We start from the raw sequence: 19,128 nt of genomic DNA on the forward strand, positions 1-19,128 counted from the left end.
CTATGTTTTTATTTATTAAAAAATTGCATTGAATTGGCTAATTTATTTTAAACGTATGAGTAGAAACATCGTAAAAATTTACTTTATCTGATACATCTGAACTAGATAGATCAATCTGAACCAGATATATCATTTTCTTGGTTCATCAATTTCTTGATTTATCAATCTGAACCAGATATATCATTTTCTGTATTACCTAGTTCATCAACTCCAAACCACAATGAATCTAGGCCAAAAATTCAAGGCAGAAAACGCATTAGAAAGGAACGTTAAGAGGATCTTCGAGTACAGGTAATGAAGCTAACCAAGCAAGCCGATAAGTATCAAAAGCGAGCAGAAAGGTTAAGTAAAAAACCATTAAACACGCCACGCAGTAAAATGAAAAATATGACCCAAGGTTTGCATGGGCGCCCTGAAATCAAAAGAGCACATCTGTTTCATAATGTTTTATGTGATACCTTACGCGAGAAGTATCCAGCTACCAAATCAGACAGAGAAAAATTTGTCATCGCAAAAATAATTACATTTAAACTGATGGAGAAATATAAACTAAAGAAAAGATGTTAAGATTTCACAGGTATTAGTACACGCCGTTTATCAAGATCAAATTGCTCACAGTATCGTGCAAGGTATAAGCCTACAATGTTTTGCTATGCATCTGTTGCATTATATGAAAGACATGATAAAAGTATGATAACTATCAGCAAGAGAGATACTATCACGCGTAAAGGTGAAAAAAAAAAAAAAAAAAAAACTTTTGCTAAGTACATTTTTATACCTGCACAAAAAGTTTGCCTTAGAAAACCCAAACGTAAAAGTTTTATATGCTATGTTTTGTGCTTGTAGACCGTTTTGGGTGGTAATTCTGACTGCACGTGACAGAGAAACGTGCCTCTGAAAACTACATGAAAATGGACGACTTATTATTAACAAGCTTGCTCAGGTAAAGTTCTTGCCGTCAATTTGCATGACTGTTGTAATTGTGTATAAAAAAAATAGAATGCAATATCTTGCAAAGAGTGCTTTTTGAGAACCTGTGAAACATGTTGCTTAAAAGATGAAGAATTACTGGAAAAAGAGTTTGATGGAAAACAACCATGCAAATGGCAGCAATGGAACACAATTCAGGAAAACAGACTGATCAAAGATAAGGACACAATAGTAAAGAGAACTGTAAAACAAGAAATTAACGGGGCTGTTGGAGAGCTTTTAGAAGCATATTTGGAAATTATTCCGTCATTATGTCTTGAGTATTCACTATTAGCCACCAGTTTTATAATTATTGCATGCTAAAGTCTAGCCTTTCGGAAAGCGCCGCAGTAATAGTTGTTGACTCTTCAGAAAACTATACGTGTAAGTTAGAGCGAGCCATACAATCATCGCACTTTGGTGCATCCAACAATTATTTATCCCTACATACCAGTGTTTCATACTTAATGGAAGAAATTGTATCATTTTGCACAGTGTCAGATTGCACCAAGCATGAGCCCCTGCAATATGGGTTCATTTGCTGCCAGTTCTGCGTCATCTAAAAGAACATCATCCAACATTTACAATAATACATTTTTGGAGTGATGGGCCAACAACACACTTTAGGAACTGACATCATATGCTGTTAACGTTTCATTATTTTTATGATAAAGGATTTACAGGCGGCAGTTGGAATTACTTTGAAGCTGACCATGGCAAGAGTGCAACAGAGGCGATCAGAGGCACTCTAAAACGTACAACTGATCAAATAGCCGACCATGGTGTCATGATAACTTTAGCTGCAAATTTTGTAGAAGCTTTACAGGAGGGTTCAGTTTGGTCCGCTGAAAGTGGTTGCAGAAAATGAAAATGAAAATGTTGCTGAGATTGAATCCGATCTGCTCAATACAGTAACAATTTTGTACAACTAATTACAGATGGGCAATCTCGAATAGTTAGTCAGCCACACGATCTTATAAATGCTGACGATGCTTCAAATGTTGAACAACATCCAACGACAGCTGAACTTATTATGCTTGAAGTGCGCGACTGGTGAATTGTTCAATACGATAATAAGCGTTACATTGGGCAGATACTTGACAAAAATGCAGATTCAGCTGAATGTGGAGTATCCATATAACAAATGACAGAAATGAACAATAGGGATAAACAAATTCAAATATCTAACTCGTGAAGACAAAATATGATATAAATGGGATCAAATAATCAAAAAAGCTTCACCACCGGTTGCAGTTTCTAGACGTACAATGGCACTTCCCAGTGAAAAAGCCCACATGGGATACGCGTGGATTTTTTCCATATGTAACCCATGTGGGGATTATTATTTTGTCCCATGTGGGTTTTATATGGTAAATCCCACATGGGTTTTATGTGGTAAATCCTACATGGGATATAGGTGGAAAATACTACATGTTATAGATCTTAAATGCCACATATTTTAATCCAAATGGCATAAAAGTAGTCAATACCAGACAAATGAAAGTCCGAATGCTTCTATGATTTTAAAAATTAAAAGTTTTTAAAAATCCTTTATTTTAAAAATTACTTAATTAGTAATTTATAATTAATCATCGAAGCTTTCAGAAAGACTTAACTTAATCTGATATTTGCTACTTCATCCCATTTGGGGATGAAGTAGCAAATATCAGATCTTCAAACATTTTCTAAAAAAAAAATATAAATACAAATAAAAAAAAATATATATATATATATATATATATATATATATATATATATATATATATATATATATATATATATATATATATATATATATATATATGTATATATATAAAGTAGAGAGAGAGAGAGAGCAATTTTAATTATTAGCCAGGTTGAAGTCATTAATGACTACAATATTTCACAAATAATTATTTCCTAATTTATTTCTTACAATGACTAACGTATTATGGGTAATTGAACACATATTATGCGTAATCAGCTTGAACCCATGAGGAGAATCCTGAAAAAAAGTGATCAATTAGGATAAGTAGTTAAACAAAAAAACAAAAACAAAAATGTAAAAACCTACTTTTTCAATGATGTAGACGTTGGGTGCAATAGCCACTGGATGCAAAAGTATCTTTATTTTTTCGTCACACACACGGCCTTCTATAATAACAGGCCTTGACATCGCGCAAAATGCCGTAAAAACTTAAGGCCGATTTAACTTTCACTTTTACTTATATTGATATAATTTTATATTAGATAGGGTGTAATGGCAGTCAATGTTTTCTAATAATAATCTCTAGTAAAAACGGAAATATAAAAAGAAAACCAAAAAATTGTTAAAAGATAATCATGTTTTTCGTAATTCAAATTTCATTAAGAATATTTATGTAATATTAAATAGTATCAATAACAAGCAGAACCATAACAAAGTATATATCTATACATTAGAAAGATAACTGTATTTTTAATTTTTTTGGCTAAAAACGGTAACAATAAAAATCACCAACATTAAAAAAACACCAACAAAAGTTGATTCAAGCAAAAAAAAAGTTTTATCAGTATATCTCAACAGGGTAAATATTTACAAATCCAAACATATTGAAAGACATATAGGCTAATGAGAAAATAAAAACATAACAAGTAAATAGCATAATTAATTACAAAACTAATTTTCACATAAATTATGATAGCTTTAGTATTTTGGAAGTGGTAATTAGTGAGTAATTCTTTAGCAGAATATTAGAATATACTCTGCATTGTTTTTTTGTGATTTTAAATTTATATTTAGCAGCAATGAACTGAAACGGAGTAACACAAAATGTTCTGCATAAAGGGTCAGTAGCACCTTGAAAAAAAAAAAAGCAAAATATTAACCATTAGAAAAGAGGTGCGGACTTGAAATTCCATTAGAAGGAATTTCAAGTCCGCACCTGTTTAGGCTATACAGATAACTTCCATATTTATAATAATAATTGGTATAATCATCATAAATTTTTATTTTGCTTTTTTGCACATAGCCAGCTATGTAAACTATAGCCACTAATGTAGATTTATTAACTGAGCTTTTAAGATCATGTATATTATCCAGAAGTTCTTTTTCATCAGTAGAAATATCTCTAAAACATATGTCACAAGTATCACCATCGATACCACCAACAAGAATGTCAAGTTGTAATATCAATTTAGTATGTTGAATATTAATTTTTTCAATTACAGATTTAGCATTTATAAAGTAAGTACCTCCAGATCCCTGTCGAAGCTTAGAAGCATTTTCAAGTGGATCTGTTGAAAACCAACCTAATAAGACATACTTTGCTCCATTACTCAACAAAGTTTCTACGAGATCAATAAAGCCATAACATGAATGTGCTATTGCATTGCTAGTATCTAGCATAAGCTTTACACGCTTACCTGTAGGTTTCATAAAATTTGACAGTTCAGCAATATCTCGTAGCAGTTGTAACTGTTGATCACCAACTAAGTGGATTTCTCAGCATAATTCATTTCTAAACCGAATGCCAGCACCAGGTGCTTTGACATTAACAACATTCGAAAAAAAATTATTTTTTCAATAAATACAGCAGTACCTTCAAATGCTTTATTTTCAATCTCTGGATGCATTCTTAATGCAGCTACTGTTTCATCATCATCATTCACCATCAGTAATTATTACCAGTGTCTTACTATTTTCAATATTATTTATCGTATCAACAATTTGTTGACATTAAGCAAACTAAAATTCAGAGGAAAGATTTGCAACAGGTTGAGCTCTACATATAAATTCTGGACCTCCTAAAAGACATATAATCATAAATGATAAAATTGTTTTAGCTAACTTTTCAGGGTAGTTTACTGCTTGACCAAACATAGCACCTCTTTGGTAAAGTAATGAAGCTTTGACATAGACCTCATCAATTAGTAGTAAGGAAGTTCTTTTCAATGGATTTAAATTCATAAAAATACTATTTATGAAACTTAGGTCCTCAATTGAGCTTATTTTTGAAGTCAATCGTGTTAAAGTCCTTATTCTTGGCAACTTGTAGTCAATACACAAACAATCATATAAACTTCGTCGCATAGCAAAATACTCATATGCTCTACATATAATATCTGAAGTATATAAAACTTCACCAACATTAACTTTTCTCATAGCATTAAGGTGTTCGAATAGAATATTTGACTGAAGCGAACTTTCTTTATTTTTTAAAAATCAAACTGCTTCAAATAAAGCTGATTTTGTTTTTATTAACTTTAATTTGTTTACAGCTAAAGATGAAATATTACAAGTTGTGCCATTATGGTTAGCTACAAATGAATAATCATTGAAAATTACTAAAATAAATAATGGAATACCAAGTTTTATTCATTTTTGATTTTATGTGTAAACTTTTTTTATTAAGCTGGAAAACAATAACATCGTTATTATCACTTAACAAAGATTGAATATCGTCAAATATAAGTTCATCCTCTTTTAGAAAATCATTTAACTCATCTGGTAAAATGCTTCGAAAACCTCTTGAAGTTACAGTTTTTCTAACTTTACTTGCTGGTGTGGCTAGACAACTAGGCGGAATATTTTTAAAAACAGATGGTGGGTTTAAAGGTCATTGCTTCCCATATTTGCTTTCAAAAGGTGCTTCATTTGGCCAATGCAGTTGAGATACTGCTGTATAGTCTGTAACAATAAAACCAGTTCTTGGGATAGCTTCACTACATCTTTTTCTCTCCTCTAGATTCTTCGGGAATTTATAAATTGATATTTTTGTTGTTGTTGAGTATTGATATTTTTGTTGTAGTTGTAATTGATATTGCAGTTGTATAAATTGATATTTTTGTTGCAGTTGAGATAGTTCAACTTGCAAAGAGATACACAGCATTTTAAAGGCATTTTAATTAATAAAAAAACTTATTGACAATATTATTACCTTACAATGTTAACGCCTTGAACCTTACAACGTAAATTTATTTTTTGATCATTGCCTTCATAAGGTATTATTTATATAACATATCCCAACAATATTATTAAATTTGTGATGTTCAAATGTCATATGAACATTCTCTAACATGTTCATAAGATATTTGAATGTAGTTCTTGAGTATATTATCTGCAAACAATTGACTGATTCAAGTTCAAATGTTGTCAAAAACCAAGCATGCATGCATGAGACACTGCAGTGTCCCACAAAGAAATGCTGGTTTGAAAGTCAAATTTTCTTTATTAAAAAAAAATATTAAAATAGGGGGGAGATAGGGAGGTTTCTGTAACTTTTTTTAGGCTCCAAAACTTTTTACTTTATATATAATAAGGTTCATAAAACTTAAGGGAATTACGAAGTACATTGAGGAACAAGAATAGGATATTTACAGAAACTTTTCAGTTTTTAATCTGGAGTACCACAGTGTAATTGGGAATAAAGTCTCTGGGTCCAGTGTTCAAAGTAATATGATCTAAAGTAATATATAAATTAAATAAAATGCTTTAAAATGCATGCAGTTATACATATAACTCCTGATAGTTAACTATATGTATAACTAGTTATACATAAAATTTATTATATAAACTTATTTTTTAAGGTTATGCTTGAACAAATTAGTACCAATTAATTCAAATTCAAGATTTAGCTCCAGTTCAAGTTATTTGTTCATTGTTTTTTCACAATTTTATATTTATTTGTTCAAATTTGTTAACTAGTACTAATTCTTACTACAGTAAGAATATTTCTCATTGTTGAATGTGATTTTATTAGTAACTTAACTTTACTATCGACATATTTTGACAACACCCTTTACATTTTAAATGATGACAACTTTACTTTTCTATTGATGTTAAATTTATTACGTTTCAATAACTCAGATTTAGTTTTAACTGAATTATTGTAAGCTTTGTAAGGGTTTGTTGTATATCAAATGGTGTTGTAAATAAAGTAAAAATAATATATATATATATATATATATATATATATATATATATATATATATATATATATATATATATATATAATATATATATATATATATATATATATATATATATATATATATATATATATATATATATATATATATATATATATATATAGTATTTAGGCTACGGGATCATCCATAAATGATGCCAGTAGATTGAATTGAATTTAAAAAAAAAGTAAAATATTTTATTTAAAAAAAAAGTAAAACAATTTATGCTAGCTATGAGCAGGTTTTAGAGGTATTTACACCAACAATGTGGTCTAAAAACTTCTTGCTTTTGTTGCTTAAAACTGTAGAGGATCAAAGGAAAAACAATTTAAATTCAGAAATTAGCTTGCTTATCTGAAAGAAAAATTTATGTTTGATTTTTTTACTTTTAGTACTGTTGAGAATAAATGTATAAGGGTCAAATCATTATATTTCAACCAATGGCTTGTGGGGTACCATCTCTGATTTTCCTGATTTTTACATATCATCATCTAAATGATGTAAATAGGTTAAATGTGCAATTTCAGAGTTCCAAGTGCAACGGTTTAGAAATTATAGCCTTACAAACACTCTCAGGTAACCCCCCTCGGTTCCTCGAATGGTAAAAATAGACAACTTTAAGGCCTTATAACTTTTTTCTAACTTTCAGCAAGTGGCTCATTTTTTCTAGAACTATTTTCTAAATATTTCTGTCTTAAAATTTGAGATTTTCATTAGCTTGTATCATGTTAGAAAAAAACTACAGCCTCCTAAACTTTGGAAAAATTCTGAAAAATACTAAATAAAGGCAAAATGAAGTTAACCGTAGTATTTTTCTATTCATCAACAAGTCCTTACATGTTAGTTTTCTAATTAGCTGCAACGGTCTACAACAAATTGGCAAAATATAAGCAGCTTGTTACATTTTAGAAATCAGTTTTATCTAAAAATATATAGTCCACTTTACTAAAAAGTCCCATTTTCAGCCATTTGGGGATGGCTCGTAAATTTTTCTAACACTTTGTATTGATTTGATATTAACAGCAAATAAGGCCATTAGATCTAACTATATAAAAATGTAAACATCACAAACTTGTCATGTTCACAACAAAAATGGCAGCATTTTTTATTAACCCTATTTTTCAATTATCAGGGCTGAATAGTGTTATTGGAAACCAGTGCCCCTCCAACCTGCTCTCTGGCCAATGTGAGGGATGTAACCCACTATCTGTAATTTGTTTTACAAAATTTTATATAATTGCTATAAAAACCATTTCTAGCCCAGCATTGTTGTTTATGTGAAAAGCATAGTTATCTTTTTTACAAAATTCTTGTATTCTTCCTTATTAATGGCAATACATAATAATGTAGTTGAAAACAATTATATATGATAATTCATTTCATCGTTTTTTTAATAAAATAAGAGTAAAATCCTCTAGTGTTTTTGAGCTCAGGGTCATGTAACGTGGCAATAATGTCACTAACTGGATACCAATGGATATCTGTGGTTGTTGGATACTTGAAATAATTGCCTGCTTTTTGTAAACAGCTAATACAAACTGTGTCACCTTTAAGATCAGTTATCTTTCCAGGAAAGAATTCACCAAAATAATTCACTAATACCCAATCATTAATATTGATATCAGTATTCATCGATTTTTGTGTATTAATGCAAGTATCTTCCAGCATGTGAAAAGAGTCAAATGTACTGCTCATTGATGTTACATAAGCTTTTAAACAGCATGATTGAGGTGAAAAATAATGGTATGAGCGAGTACCTTTGATGGCAGGAACATTCTCAAATAGTTTAGCAAGCACTTCATGTGTAATAGCAGCTGTTTCGGTTTCAGAAATGTAGAAATCTGAAAAAGAGTTAACATAAATCATAATTCTATTTCCAAATATGTATTTAGTAAGGTCTTGTTTTAAGGAATCCTTTTCTATACTATTTGATTTTTTATAACTAAACATTCATACGTTATTTTTATTATTTTTGTTTAAATGCCTATTATGATATAGGATACTAGACATCAATTATTTGAAAAAATATCATAACCTAAATGTACATACACTTTGACAATAGCATAATATATACCTGATGTTTTTAATTTTTTCTTTAGCAACTAAGAACATGTCCCTCGGTGTCAAAATTTGATTGCCAATTGGCCTTTGAAGGGATAGGTTATGAATAACTCTTTTCACTGTACCACCTATTCCATCACATGCACTTTTTCCATGTGCAGTCCCAAAAAAATGCCCGTCTGCTTTTAGTCCATAGTCTTTTTCATGAAAACACAGGTTTTTCAAATTAAACCTAAAATACAATAAGAAAAAAACCTATTCAGTTAAAGATTATCAATTTTGTATCCAATTTCAAAAACATCATTTCAAGGGCTGAAAATAGTTTGTCTAGAATAGGTAATTGTTATCAAAATTTTTTAAAAATATTGTGATATGAAAATTTAACCTATTTTTATACTGGCTGCTTTCACCATCAGTGAAATAATTGATCTTCTGAACTTGTGGATATTCCTCTTTCAGAATTGGTATGATTTTTGAAACATAACTGAAAACTGCCTCAGTATTGTGAATTAGATTGTCAGATATAACACAATAACATTTGCTTTCTGGTGATTGGTTTCCATTTAAAGATTGCACATATATGAAAAATGGATGGAGAGTTGCTTGATTTTTGGAAAAATAGGATGACTGAACTTCATCTTGTATAATAAATGAAAAATTTTCAGCAAAATCCATTTGCATAATACATTCATTTGGCTTCATGTTTTCTTTGAGCTGGTTTAAAAAGAATGTCTGTGATTTGCTGACATAATGATGTTTTGTGAGGTTATATAACTCTTCTGTTAACTCTTCTAGAAACTCATCAGGACTTTTAACTATAGTTTCCAAGGAGCATCTATCAGTCTTCAACCATTGCTTATAAGTTATTTCATTTGCTGAATTCCCTAACAGTTCATTTAACTTTTTTTCAATTCTCTTTTTTCCAGGACACTTCTCACACTCATGAAACATACATGGTTTATTTTCTATTGAACAAACAGCTAAGGCCATCAGATCTTTTGACTTTATTTCATTTTTTAATGATTTAACGATAAGATTTGGATTTTGATGGTCAATACAAACACAGACTGTGTGCGTGCCAGATTTTCCTGCAACAATACAATGTTGTGGCCTTAAAAGAGCAACTGATGTCAGTCCCACCTTTACTACACTATTAGATTTTGATTCTTCTAACCATTTCTGGTAAAGTTCTGAAAGATTGCATAGTAAGAGTTGTTTCTAAATGTGCTGTCTACCATCAACTGTCTTTATGCTAATGTAATCCTTTGCTCCTGGCAATAACCTGCTGTTACTATCATCCTCATAAAAGTTGACAATTTGATTTACAACTTCAGTAGTCATTTTTTTAGGATTTCTTATGTCAGTTGATCTCTCACCAAGGATTCCTTTAACATCCCGCAAAGCTCTAGCTAGCTTCACCATATATTGTGTTGTTTTAAGTTCATTTATTGTTTCCTGAATAGCCCAATTTTATTTTTTGTGAAATATTGATCTCATTACGAAACTTTTGTTTAAGCTGTTCTACAATAAAATCTAAAGAGGAACTTTTAAGCATACTAATTTGAAGCTTATCTCGTTCAGATGCATTCAATGATTCATTTAGCAACTTAACTTTCTTTTTTATTTTATTGTCTATTTGTAGCATACTCATGCTGGATGATCTTTTAATAGGAGACACACCAAATTTAACAAGACAAGGATTTATAGTATCAATTTGTGTGACAGAGTTATCAGGTGATATGTAATCTGGATCATGTCTCTTGTCAACTTCTTCAACATTCTTGATTTTTCTTACACAACCAAAACATATTTTTTTCCCAGGAATTAAATTAGAGTCCAGTTGATTATGCTCCAGAGTGACAGTTGTCAGGTTTCCTTTTACAATCTTTGAATGAATTGAGAACGGGTCACAACATGATTTATGGTATGTTAAATAGTAATTAATAAATTGTAACCTATGGTGAGTGCAAATTGTATGCAAATGAATATTTCTTATTCCAGTTCTTAAGGTCAGCAGGTATTTATCTTCATTTACTATTTCTGAAATTTCAGACTGACTGCAGTATGTATTTTTATGACAATCTAACTTTAGTTCAATACCAATAGAACAAGTATTCATGTTTATCTAATAAATTTAATTAAGATGAAATATTATTGAACCTTCCTATGTATAATTTTCTATGAAGTTATATAAGAGAAGTAAGTTCAATAATGATTTGATTACATATATATATATATATATATATATATATATATATATATATATATATATATATATATATATATATATATATATATATATATATATATATATATATATATATATATATATATATATTTATATATATATATATATATAAATATATATATATATATATAAATATATATATATATATATAAATATATATATATATATATATATATATATTATATATATATATATATATATATATATATATATATATATCTATGTATGTATGTATGCATGTATGTATGTATGTATGTATGTACGTATGTATGTATGTATGTATGTATGTATGTATGTATGTATGTATGTATGTATCCATACATACATACATACATACATACATACATACATACATACATACATACATACATACATACATACATACATACATACATACATACATACATACATACATACATACATACATACATACATACATACATACATACATACATACATACATACATACATACATACATACATACATACATACATACATACATACATACATACATACATACATACATACATACATACATACATACATACATACATACATGCATACATACATACATACATAAGATCCAACAATTAAAAACACATACAAATAATGTAATGAAAAAAATGGAAACAAACTGCAATAGCAAAGTTTATTGAACAGAAAAATATCAAGGTAAGTTATTTTGAGTTATAAATGCTTATATATTTACATTTGCAAAAGGGTATATTATATAGAATCATTGCATTTTTAGATAAATAGTTAAAATTAATTAATAAAATTGAAACTCATACTTTGTTAAAAAACTTATTTAAACAAAACATTAAATCAATATTGTAATGGCTTGATTAGTCTTGTTATACTTCATATTGCCAGTAATGTATGAACCCACTGTCCTACTATTGCCTTGAATTATTAGCAATTCAATCAACTATAAAAAAATCATCATAATAAAGATTAAATCGCAATTTTATGATTAACTAAATTTTTTTTTGAGTCACCTTTTAAAAATAATGCAGGCTCTATATAGTTATTACCCCTTTAGTTGTGCTCCTATCCGGTATAAAGTCCAGATCAGGGAGAAAGTAACCAACCATATCTCTTTTTTTTTAAGAAATGACTTATGATAGGCTACATCCCTCACATTGGCCAGAGAGCAGGTTGGAGGGGCACTGGTTTCCAATAACACTATTCAGCCTTGATAATTGAAAAATAGGGTTAATAAAAAATGCTGCCATTTTTGTTGTGAACATGACAAGTTTGTGATGTTTACATTTTTATATAGTTAGATCTAATGGCCTTATTTGCTGTTAATATCAGATCAATACAAAGTGTTAGAAAAATTTACGAGCCATCCCCAAATGGCTGAAAATGGGACTTTTTAGTAAAGTGGACTATATATTTTTAGATAAAACTGATTTCTAAAATGTAACAAGCTGCTTATATTTTGCCAATTTGTTGTAGACCGTTGCAGCTAATTAGAAAACTAACATGTAAGGACTTGTTGATGAATAGAAAAATACTACGGTTAACTTCATTTTGCCTTTATTTAGTATTTTTCAGAATTTTTCCAAAGTTTAGGAGGCTGTAGTTTTTTTCTAACATGATACAAGCTAATGAAAATCTCAAATTTTAAGACAGAACACCAGGCATCTCAATACTAACTAATGTGTAGGGCTAATTGTCAACGAGACAAGATGACCATCATGATAGGAAACTTTTGAATAAGTTGACCGAGTGAGTGTCAATTGCTTCCTGTGGTAGCATATTCCAGGACGGTGTGATTAGTAAAAAAGTGATGTCGCTCTTCGCAATCGCTGACAATTTGTCTGTGTAGCTGTTTATTGTGACTCCTCCTGCAATATACGCTGTTAGAGATCCTTTGAGGAACAAAAAAGTTAACATCATCAATTTTATTTATAATTTTAAACTGTTCAATAAGATCTCCTCTAGCTCTTCTCTCTTCTAGTGTTGTCACTCTGAATATATTTAAGTGTTGCTCATATGGGAGATGTTTGATTGAGGAAACTTTTGTCGCTCTGCGCTGAACTCTTTCAAGCATATTGATATCCTTTTTTAGGTGAGGAGACCATGCTTGAATAGCGAATTCCAGGTGTGGGCGCACATATGTGATGTAAAGCGTTCGCCAGAGATAAATGCTTCTGCTTCGGAACACTTCTTTTAGTAGGCCCAATTTGTAATAGGCTACTGAGACTGCAGACTCTACCTGGGCACGGACTTTGAGGTCATTTGATATTAGAATACCTAGATCTCTTTCAGTTTCAGTTTCCTCCAGGTTTCGACGAGTGCCTTCTGTGTTCGTCATTGAATAGACTTGATTAGATTTTCTGTTACCTCGACCGACATGCATTGTTTTGCATTTTTCCACATTAAAGAACATCAACCATTTGTGAGACCATTTTATGGCTTGATCAATGTCTGATTGTAAAGCTAGGATATCTTCATTCGATTTTATCATGTTCATAATTTTACTATCATCTGCGTAGAGCTTGAACTGGCTGGTAATGTTGTCCGGCAGATCATTTATAAATAGTACGAAAAGGAGAGGGCCGAGGACACTTCCTTGAGGGACGCCACTTGTAACTTTTTTCCAATCTGATGGGAATATTTTAGCAGTTGAGTGAGTATCAATGACAACACGCTGTTGTCTATTGTTAAGCCAAGCATTTATCCACATTAGTACTTTCCCGCTGATGCCATATGCTTTCAATTTGCTCAATAGGCGATTATGTGGGACTTTATCAAATGCTTTTGCAAAATCAGTGTAAATCATATCGACTGGATACTTCTTGTGTGCAGCTTCTGTGAGGAAGTCGCGAGTTTCGAGGAGATTAGTCAAACAGCTTTTTCTTTGAACAAATCCGTGTTGTGCTATGCTTATTAAACCGTTTAAGTTACAGTGTAGCATTATTTTTTCATGTAATATACTCTCGAATATTTTGCATGGTATGGATGTGAGAGAAACTGGTCTATAATTTGATGCTCTTAGTTTGCTTCCTTTCTTGAAAATGGGCGTGACGTTAGATTTTTTCCACAGGTCTGGTATAGTGCTGGTTGAGAAAGATTTCTTGAAAACTAATGCTAGTGGCAATGCGAAAGCTTCTGCGCAGTGTTTGAGTACACGAGGGTGAACGTTATCAACACCAAGAGATTTAGATTCGTCTAGGTTTGCGAGTCGAGCACGGATATCGTTGATTGAAAAGATATTCTCGTCTAGTATACATTTATTGTCAGTTCAGGGTTCTAATTCCGGCACAGGTCCGTCTGGCTCGTTGACAAATACTGATTGGAAATAATTGTTCAGGGTTGTGCAAATAATTTAAAGATCTGTTGAAATTGTTCCATAAATTGTTTCTATGGAGTTGAATACATATTTTGAGTTGGTTTTGTTTTTGATATGAGCGTGTAGCTTTTTAGGGTCGTTTTTATATAAATTAGCTAGGTTCTCTTTATATTTTAACACTGCTAATCTCAAAGTTTTGGTTACATTTCTGCATGCTTCTTTGTGCTTGTCTTTGAGCTCTCTATGTGTATGGCGACCAGAGGCAATATATTTATTCCAAAGTTCTTGTTTTGTTCTAATAGCTTTTAAAACTTCGTCTGTTATCCATGGTTCGTGTTTCTTCTTGAAGGGCAAGGTAGTCGACGGAATGAGTTCTGTTGCTAGTTCGTCGTACACTTCTAGGAATAGATTGTAACATTCGTTAGCTGAGCAGTTTTCGAATAAGCTTTTTCAATTTGTTGAACTTAATTTTAGCGAGAAATTAGCGTAGTCGGCTCTGCTCCAGATATAGCGCTTTCGCTGCACGATTGGTGGTACTTTTATCTTGTCGTTCAGAACAAATCGACCCGTGATTAGAGCATGAGATTGTCCCATTGGAGTGTCCCCGAACGAGTCTTCTTCTTTTATTTCTATCAAGAGATCTGGTTTGTCTGTTATTACTAGGTCTAGAGTACTGTTCGGCTCTTAAAATCTGTTACTACGATATGTTTTGAAGGTGATCAATTATGTGAGTAGGCATTCGTTTAAGCAATCTTGAAATTTCATGTCTCCTGGTCGTTCATTTAGCACGTGCGCTGTTGTCGCCACGCCACCGCCAATCTCAATATACTCATAAAATGTGTTGCTAAAATTAAAGTCCCATAGATTATAATGAAATCACACTCTAACCTTTGGGCGGCAGCTTTCGAAGCTTTGATAGATGCTATACAGTTTTTGAGAATTTCGTCATTTAGGTCGTGTGGACGATATATACATCCGAGAAGAATTGAGTTGTTGCCAAGCTTAATAACGCGCCACATTTGTTCAATGGAGTCTGAGTTCAATTGTGCAAAATTGGTTTCTAATGTAGTTATCTCTTCTTGTATATAAATGGCCACGCCACCTCCTCTTCCGTCTCTATCTCTTCGATGAATTTGATAGCCTGGTATAACCGTGTCGCTTGTTCCGTTGTACCAAGTTTCGGTGAAGAATAAAATGTGAGGAGTATTTTTAACTTCTAAGTTGTGTAAACGGGCTATGGCTTCGTTGCGTTTGTTTTTATTTAGCGAGCATGGATTGTTGGCCCAAAAGCGGAGATTTGCAGGAGATAGATTATTTTTATTTATTACAGGGATGCTGGTCGTTATTTTGGTGTGTTTTTTTTTAGGTGGACGAGTTTTCTTGAGCGGTGCTTGTTGTAGCTGCTGTATTACTTCTTTGATATTCGTTGAGAGCTGTAGTTGCTGAGGCGAACACATATTTCTTTTGCTCGTTTGACATTGTGACATCAATACAGCATATTTGACCGGTTCTTTTGTGGATGACATTCCGAAACGGTTGGTCGAGAATCCCAGCATCTTTCAGCTCTTCGTTTTTCTTTTTAAGTCTAGCTCGAGTTTCGTTGAACGCTTGTTGCTGAGCCGGAGTTATATCTAGAAAATAGTTCTTGAAAAAATGAGCCACTTGCTGAAAGTTAGAAAAAAGTTATAATGCCTTAAAGTTGTCTATTTTTACCATTCGAGGAACCGAGGGGGGCTACCTGAGAGTGTTTGTAAGGCTATAATTTCTAAACCGTTGCACTTGGAACTCTGAAATTGCACATTTAACTTATTTACATCATTTAGATAATGATATGTAAAAATCAGGAAAATCAGAGATGGTACCCCACAAAGTTTTCTTGAAATTGGTTGTAATATAATGATCTGACCCATAATTGAACCAGAAAAAAATTGATGGTATATGCATTTTTTTTTTATGCACTTTTTATTAACAATTCAGATATACCATCATAAAATGATAACAAAAACTGACATCATTTTCAATGGGAGATGGCAAAAAATTGACTGAGTTTGATAAAGGGTGAAGGTGTTCAATAAACCGGGTCATCATCTGACATCATTATGCATAGATGACCCTATGATTTAGATAAAATAAGTAATCAATTTGCCATATTTCTCTTTAGAAAGTGTAAGAAAAAAGCATTGTTATGCTGAGAACCTACCTATTGAGCAAGCTTTGACCACCTATTTTATAAATTTGAGAGACAGAAGTGGAAGTGCGAATCGCAAAAGTACTAATAACAATGCTCTAAATTGATTTTAACTTTGTAGACTAACATTAATATAGTATTTAGTAATAATTAATGAAGTTTACATGATTTTTATAATTTGTATTTATTTCCATTAATTATCAGTTGTCAGTCTCTATTTTATAAAATGATTTAAAAAACTATTTATTTATAGTATAATAATGATACATAAATACTAATTTCCTAATGCTATTATCATCGCAATGTTAATGGTATTCGTTTCAAAGTGAAATTTTGTATCAATTTTATTGTTTTAATGTATATATATATTTTTTTTTAATGTGTATATATATATATATATATATATATATATATATATATATATATATATATATATATATATATATATATATATATAATTTTTACTTTATTTACAACACCATTTGATATACAACAAATTCTTACAAAGCTTACAATAATTCAGTTAAGATTCAATCTGTGTTATTGAAACATAATAAATTTAACATCAATAGAAAAGTAAAGCTGTCATCATTTAAAATATAAAGGGTGTTGTCAAAATATGTTGATAGTAAAATTAAGTTACTAATAAAATCACGTTCAACAATAATAAACATTCTTACTGTAGGAAAAAATAGGACTAACTGATAAATTTGAACAAATAAATATAAAATTAACAAAAACAATGAATAAATAAGAACTTTAACTTGAACTTTAACTAAATCTTGAATTTGAATTAATTGGTACTAATTTGTTCAAGCATAACCTTAAAAATAAGTTTTTATAACAAATTATATGAATAACTAGTTATACATATAGTTAACTATCAGGAGTTATATGTATAACTATATGCATTTTAAAGCATATTATTTTATTTAAACATTACTTTAGATCATACTACTTTGAAAACTGGACCCAGAGGCTTTATTCTCAATAACACTGTGGTACTCCAGATTAAAAATTGAAAAGTTTCTGTAAATATCCTGTTTTTGTTCCTCAATGTAGTTCGTAAGTCCCTTAAGTCTTAAGGACCTTATTATATCTAAAGTTAAAAGTTTTGGAGCATAAAAAAAGTTACAGAAACCCATCTCCATCCAATTTTTTTTTTTTTTTTAATAAAGAAAATTGGGAATTCTTTGACTTTCAAACCTGCATTTCTTTGTGGGACACTGCAGTGTCCCATGCATGCAAGATTGTTTTTTGACAACATTTCAATTTGCATCAGTTAACTGTTTGCAAATAATTTACTCAAGATCTATATTTAAATAACTATTATATTATTCTAATAATACGTCTATTTGCACAAATCTTAAACTTATTTCTATATAGATAAACATTATTCGTGGTACTTACATACTTGCTTGCCATTCTCTATATTAATATAAAATATTTTCACACAATATAAACGTAACGCAATGCAATGTGGATTTACAAAATTTTTTCTAGTTTTTTTTTAGTTTCCAGCTTATAAATTAATTCCCATGCAAATCCCACAGGAAACCCACGTGGGATTTCCCATGTGTGTAAATACCATATGGTTCCCACATGTAACCCATGTGGGATTACCCACATGGGTTTAAGGTGACAAATTTCCATACGGATACCACATGGGAAAATCCGTCCCACGTAAATCCCATCAATCCCACACGGAACCCACGCGGAACCCATGTGGGACGCGGTTTTATTTTTCACTAATTAGTGAAGAAGATTGACAGAACATCAATGCAAACGATTAATCGGTGTTCATCATGTTTTCAATATATCGCTGACTGCACTTAATACTCTCAACGTTTTTTTAAACTTGGTTATATCATTTATATTATATTTATATTTTAAGTTATAGTTATATTATAGTTATATTATATTTTAAACTTGGTTATAAGTCACTTGAAAATAGTCTTAAATCATCAAATCCCAGTGAAAAAGCGCACATGGGATACGCGTCGATTTTTTCCATATGTAACCCATGTGGGGATTATTATTTTGTCCCACGTGGGTTTCATATGGTAAATCCCACATGGATTCCATATGGTAAATCCCATATGGAATACGCGTGGGTTTTTACCATATGTAACCCATATGGGGATTATTATTTTGTCCCACGTGGGTTTCATATGGTAAATCCCACATGGGTTTTATGTGGTAAATCCTACATGGGATATAGGTGGAAAATACTACATGTTATAGATCTTAAATGCCACATATTTTAATCCAAATGGTATAAAAGTAGTCAATACTAGACAAATGAAAGTTCGAATGCTTCTATGATTTTTAAAATTCTTTTAATTTAAAAATTACTTAGATAGTAATTTAAAATTAATCATTGAAGCTTTCAGAGAGGCTTAACTTAATCTGGTATTTGCTACTTTATCCCA

This window comes from Hydra vulgaris, chromosome 04 (genome assembly GCF_038396675.1).
Source record: "Hydra vulgaris chromosome 04, alternate assembly HydraT2T_AEP".
NCBI classification, from domain to species: Eukaryota; Metazoa; Cnidaria; class Hydrozoa; order Anthoathecata; family Hydridae; genus Hydra; species Hydra vulgaris.